This window comes from Cynocephalus volans, chromosome 15 (genome assembly GCF_027409185.1).
Source record: "Cynocephalus volans isolate mCynVol1 chromosome 15, mCynVol1.pri, whole genome shotgun sequence".
Taxonomy (NCBI): domain Eukaryota; kingdom Metazoa; phylum Chordata; class Mammalia; order Dermoptera; family Cynocephalidae; genus Cynocephalus; species Cynocephalus volans.
This window is the reverse complement of record NC_084474.1, coordinates 57,540,937-57,547,687: the sequence shown is the minus strand read 5'-3', so window position 1 is coordinate 57,547,687 and position 6,751 is coordinate 57,540,937.

Below are 6,751 nucleotides of genomic sequence, written 5' to 3'. Positions count from 1 at the left end.
TTTCATGTTGAGCCAGCCAGTTCTTTTTATTTTTTCCTGTGGAGGTTGTTTAGATTCATGATATAAGAAAAAGGAAAAACCCTAGCACTAAAACCATCCCTGGAACCCTGAAAGAGTTGTCAGGCCTTCTTAAGGGGGTCATGGAGGTTTGAAGGCTCGGAGAGTCTATGTCAAGAAAGCAGAGAAGCATAAGATAGGGATCCCGATTTTGCCCCTGCAAACTTTGTGGAGACTGTTTTCCCCCCTGGGCAGGTCTCTCCCTTCTTCTTTCTTCAGATCACAGTTTGGACAGCAGAGAGAACCCTGGTCTGTTTAATAAGCTTGTGAACAAAGGCTGATTGCTTCCCTTGTCAATAAACAAACATTATCTGCTTCTGTTTCTTTGCTAAATTGAGTTTCTGCTTACCCCAACTAGTTGTATAAAGGCTTTATATACACAGGAAAAAGAAATGACAAAGTTGTATAAGCAGGCAGCCCTGAGTAGAGTTATGAAGTTAGTACAGTTTATTTCTGGGGGATCCTTGCTTCTTCTAACGCATACACTTTTCCCTCTTTCAAAGGCCCAGATGGCTTATAAAGCCACTATTTTCATCAACGTATTAAGGGACCAATGAATTTCTTCCTAGGATTCCTTAAATTAAACACACACACACACACACACACACACACACACACACACACACACACACACACACACAAAAGGGCATAGACCAAAGAATGAATCACTAATAGACTGAATTTTGGGCATGCAGGTAAGGTTCATATTTGGGAACAAAAACCTTTAGTCATACAACATAGGCAAAAGTCCCTGTAAAAAGCCAGAACTGAGGAACAAAGAGTTTAATTTACTGGCTCAAGGTCAAACAAATAAAAGAGAGAAAGTCTGGATTGGAAACTAGGTGAGCGGAAAGCAGTAGGTGCAATGAGAAGCTGTGAGAGTTCAGAGGAATGAGGGTGAGCCCAGCTTTCTCTTCCCATAGGGGAGTGGAGTCTGGACACTGTGCCCATCAAATGCCTCAGGATTGTTGCTGATGTGTGTACACAGCATGTTGCCAACCAGAAGGAAGAGGAGAAAATTCTCTGATTTTGACATAGTGGGGGACAAAGGAGGAAACCAGAGGAGAAACTACTCACATCAATTATTCACTGCTAGAGTCCCTCTGGAAGTTCGTCCTGCAAAAAGAGTGGTGTTGCCAAAGTCCAAACCTTCTCCAGAGTAGCCACAAGAAGGTCAGATTGACCGGATAGAGCGGATGCTCTGGTGCCTATCTGCTGTCCAGAGTCATCCATCAGACTGATTGCCACCTCTCTCTATGCACTGGGCTGCCATAGCTCTCCTGATAATCCTCCCAACAAATTTTTGATCCTTCTTTTGCTCAATAATCCTAATTTCTATCAGGCTTAGTGGTAGGAGAGGTTTACCTTTCAATTAAAAACTGCAAAATAAGGCATCCAGACTTGTAGCATTACAAGGCAGAAAAAGACAGTTATTGAAAATCTAAAGAGAATATTCTGCAAAAAGCTCATTAGCTCTCCCAAGATCATGGAGCAGATTGGCAGCAGAAATGGAGAGGAAGGAGAGAAACTGTTTTCTGATCTATATGCCTCATTCGCTGAGGTAATACTGATACAAAATCCTTAGCACCTTTTGGTATAGAAGGCAGCCCCACAGCCTTCAATGTCAAGATTATAAACTCATTCAAATGCCTCTAATTTTAAAGATTTTCTTCAGCCCCTCTTTCCATCTGAAATTTGTATTATTGTTGGCCCAAACTTTACTTTTTGATTACCCTTGCTGCTTGCTGAGAATGAAATCTCTAAAGCACTCTGTTTAATCTTTGAATCAGCTCAGGAAGATGGAATTACCATCCCTGGAAGACTGCAGTTTAGTTTCAAGGAACTCGCAGCTGCAACAATAAGATGGAAATGTGACTGGTTTGGAGGAGGCGAGGATTAAAGGTACAGGATTAAGAGAGCCTTGCTTCCCCCAGTGAGTAGAATGATCACATAAATCACTGGCTAACCTTGGCTCTACTCAGCTCATATTAAAGTATGTAGCATCCCAGCCTCCCCATAATCAGGATTTGTCATCTTAAGTATCAGGAGGGAAGACACACATGCCAATGAGGGGCCAGAGGGAGAACAGCGGAAGTGAATAATTTTGGTGACAGTGACTACTATTTTGATAGGAACCAGCACGTCTGCAATATTTCAACCATGCATAAGGGCAAGAGCTGTTGGAAATGTGCCTTCCAACTTCAAAACATGCCTGACCATAAGAAGTCTGATAAGCATTGGGGGAAGAGCAGCTGGAACTCTGCAGGCTGCTTATGTTTCCTTTTGAGATATTTATTCCTAGATCACATTTGCAGCTGTTTTTGTCTGCTCTTAAGAAGTTCTTGAGTATTTGAGGAATCATTGATTGTAAAATAAAAACCTACTCACTGACATGGAAACGTAATTTATTAGCCAGCTACAAAACTGGTTGTCTATTAATGAATGTATATGGCATCCGGAACTTTCCACTCTACCCAAGATGCCAGTTAGGGAGACTCAAGTTCATTATATCCCATGTTGCCCCATATTAGTACCCTCTGCTAAGACATTGAAAATAATGCTCTCTTCAAGAGAATGTAAATATATATGTTTACATACAATCCAGTAATATTGATAAGGAAATGGGAAGCGGTTTTAAAATAAGAACCAAACACCTGAAAGAATGACCACAGAGAAAACACAACATGCGAATACAGTTATAAGAGCAAGCCTGTTGAGAAATAAGACATAGCCCGATCTGGTTAGAATGGGGCCAACACATGTTGGGATCTGGGGCAACAAAGAAGGAAGTTAGGGTGGGGCAGAGGAAAAATCAGAAGGGGACTGAGCCCAGGATATTCTAAGGCACAGTGTCTTAGGACACAGCAAGTTTAGGTGTAGTTCAGTATCACCTGGCCTAAAACAGTAGGAAAGACAAGGTGCTGAGAAGTTCCAGGAAGCAGTGGTGAGTGGTAGTATGGGTGTCGGTCAGAACTGCAGGGGTCATGGAACCAGAATCCAGACCAGACTGTGTAAGGGCCACAACCAAGCAAAACGAAGTTCATAGTGTGTCCCAGCTATACAAAGAGCCAGGAGCTCTAGGCTGGGTAACAAGCAGGTATCTGGGCCCAGTTCTGAGAGAATGAGGATAATGATGCTTCCACTTTGGGACCTACATTAGGCCTATGGCTCAACCTCTGAATGTGAGATAATGCTAGCAATCCAACTTCATTCCAAATCACACTGGGGATACCTGTCTCTTTCCACTCATGGTCAGGATTGAACCTGTAGTGAACATATATTATTTGTCTGCCCAACAGTCTTTCCAATGGAGTGCAGCTCTTCTATGGGGGGTCTTCTCCAACTACTGGCATTTATTGAATGCTTACCATATGCCAGGAACTGCTCTGAATGCTTCAGATGCATACTCTCATTTAATCTTCATATAATTTGATAAGGTAATACTATTATTATCTTCCCTTTACAGATAAATAAACTGAAACAAAGATAGGGTAACTTGTCCAAGATCACACAACTAAGTGGTACAGAGAGACCATATAACTAGGTAGTCTTGTCCCAGAGTCTGTGCTATTGATATTCAAGGAAAGACACACTTACCTGCTCTGGGATGGTAAACTATAAGGATAACATAAATTGGAGATATGAGTGGCCATCTTCCCAGGCCACAGGGTGGGAGTTTTCTGCAGTAGAGGAGAATGAGGCTATATGTTACAAAAAGAAGAGAGAATAAAACCCTTATGATATATTTTGATTTCCTGGATTTAGGTATATCTGAAACTACTCGATCCATGATGGACTTTTTAGTTACGCAGACTAGTAAACGTCCTTTATTGCTTAAGCTGGTTAATGTTGGATTTGTTTGTCACCTGCAAACAAAAGAGTCATAGCCAATACAAGCTATGTACAAGTATCTGTAGGGTACTTCAGTATGTATGGCAGGGACTGGGGAAGATGAGAGCAGAAGAAATTAATCAGGATGTATTAAAAACAGGTTGGCATCCTATGACACGCATGCAGTTGTTGTGGCTTCCATGGTTCCAGTTGTCCTTACGTTACCATTGTGCCCTGCTTCAGTGAAGGTCAGTAAACAAACTGACTGTACCTCCATATACACAGTCATCTGGCCTCTAGAGAGAAATCTATAGTTAAAACAATACAGGGCTATCACCTCACCAGGAGAAAATGTTTGATCTGCCTTATCAATGCCTGGGTTTATAGTACACTGCAAATAACCTGTAGAATGCTGGTTGAAAACAAAAAGGCCACACCTGTGAAACTGTGAAGAGCAAGATACTTGTAATGGTTGTACTTTGAAATAAATACACTTACATGCCTCCTTTAAAAAGTTGGGGGCCTGGGTTCATTAGTTAGTTCCTCAGGAATAACTACATGGATTTAATACTTGTTCCACCTTTGACTAGTTTAAAGTGTCCATTCTATGTTCCTGACCTTGGTATGGCTTGGCCTTGAAGTTAATACAAGTGAAGCTCTTAGAACAGTCTGGCACGTAGTAAGTGCTCATTAACCAAACATCATTCTTTTCTTCTCTTCTTGGTTTCCAAAGAGTCTGCAATACTGGTTTTACTTTTCTAATTAAAAGAAAAATTATAATAAATTGCTGACCCTTGCAAGAGGAAGAACAAACGCATTACTTGGAAATAGTTCTTCACAAAAAACTGGCTTTATGGACCGGAAGGCAATTTCTAAACCTAGGAAGAGACTCTGTGGTGAAATGAATGAGGAGGGGTTTAACAACTGGATGAACCAGTGGAAGAAGAATCTCCAGTCAATATGGACAAGTGCGCACGGACAAGTGTTAGAGCTGAAAAAGATTTTTTAATTCAAAGGTCAAAACTGGAGAAACTGAGGCAGGTGAATGCTGAGGGTCACATAGCTGATGAGTAATAGTGTTGTAATTAAATTGTGCCAGCCTCTTGGTCTGCATTGACAATGCGAATAATTAAACCCTTATAATTTTTGAGTATATTATAATCCAATTTTAAAAAATCTGAACTAATTATCACAATTTTCTCTGTCATCAAATGAACTAGTTTGAAAAGCAGAGCAAAAACCTTTAGAAATCTGTAGCTGAGAAGAACATTAGAAATTAAATAAGAGCGAGGAAGACTAGATTAAAGAGGCTTTTACTGTAGGAATTCTCAGAGCCTTGGTCATGCTAACACGTGCTTTGATGCTCCAGCAAGGGACCCAGTATACAACCTTTCTCAAGTTTATTTGACAATGGAATCTTTTTTCTGCAGCAAATTATTAAAATCTTGAGGTGTCCTGAACACCGTCTAGGAAACAGTGCAGTAGATCTCTAGAGTCCCTGCTGGGCTCATATTTTATTCTGTAAATCCTAACTACATTCCTACTAGCTGAGTCCTAGAGTGACAAATCCTTCATCTCACCTTTCTCACTACCAGGGGTCCTGCTGGGACCTCCAGGTTTCTGTTCTCTCCCATGCCCTCAGCATGTGAGGGAGAAGCCAGAAACTGCAGCTGCTGCCCCAGGCCCCCAAACTCCATGCCCTACACTGCAGCTTTCAATTCCCCCCACGTATAATTATAAAGTATGTGTTCAGTTATTTACTCTCCCTGTTCCATGCCAAGTGTGTTACTGAATGATACAGTTCACAAGTAAACCCAGCTTTTCTGCTGCAAGGTCTGAATTAAAAAGATTACAATCCTCTATCATTCCAGTTTTAAAAGAAACCACTACTTATGTAGCTTTAAAAAAAAAAACAAAACAGAAAACAATGATTCTCTGTCCTCTCAGAAATGCAAGGAAAATTGTAGAATTAAGATGTTTACATGGATTTTGCTGTTTCTGACGGCCCTAAATTGCCTCATTTAGAAAGGTAGAAAATAAAATGCCTATGTGTCTTGAATTTCCAGGAACCGAGTCTGGCAGCTTCTAGAATTTGAAGCAAGAAAAATTACAACCAAAGTGGTGTCAATTTGCTCTATTTATCTTGGGAATTAACTTTAAAGCTTAATTGTCAGAGACAGTGACCTCTGTACTCATGAAAATTCCCAGGGAATTACAAAAGCAGACTACTTGAGTGGAATGCCAATGTCATTCTGGAGTGAATCTTCCTGTGCAGTGATTGAAGGAAAATGCTTAGCCCCAAGAAGGATGGAACTGACCCTACAAGCTCCTGTACTTCATTTCGCAACACTCAGATCAAGTTCCTAACCCATTGCTTCTGTCTGACCCATGTTTCTGCCATTTAGCTGGTCCCAGAATTGCCTGTAGATGTGCCTTGCCACAAAGAGACAAGGTATCCTTGAAATAAGCTTAGCTGGTGTCCAACTATTGACCCCATTCAGCTACTGAAGGCCCCTGAGAAGATAGTACAGTAGCCAGGAGATGGGCTGAAGAAGTTCTGCTTGTTTAGGAAGGGCCCTGCAGAGGGTTTTGTCTGGAAACTTTCTCTTCATCTGGCAGAATTTGGAACAAATGTTTGGCTGAAACCATATTCGATCAGATTAATAGAATAATTGTAAGATAGAGAACAATAAGTCAGAAAACAAAAATGTGAGCATACAGCTCATAAAGTCTACTTTATGGGAGTGGTACAATGCTGAAAAAGTACACATTGTACTCAGTGGAATAACTACCCCAACCCTCACCCTGCCTGCCCCAGCTTGATCCATCTAGCACATATTTAACTTAAAAAGAAAAAAAGAAA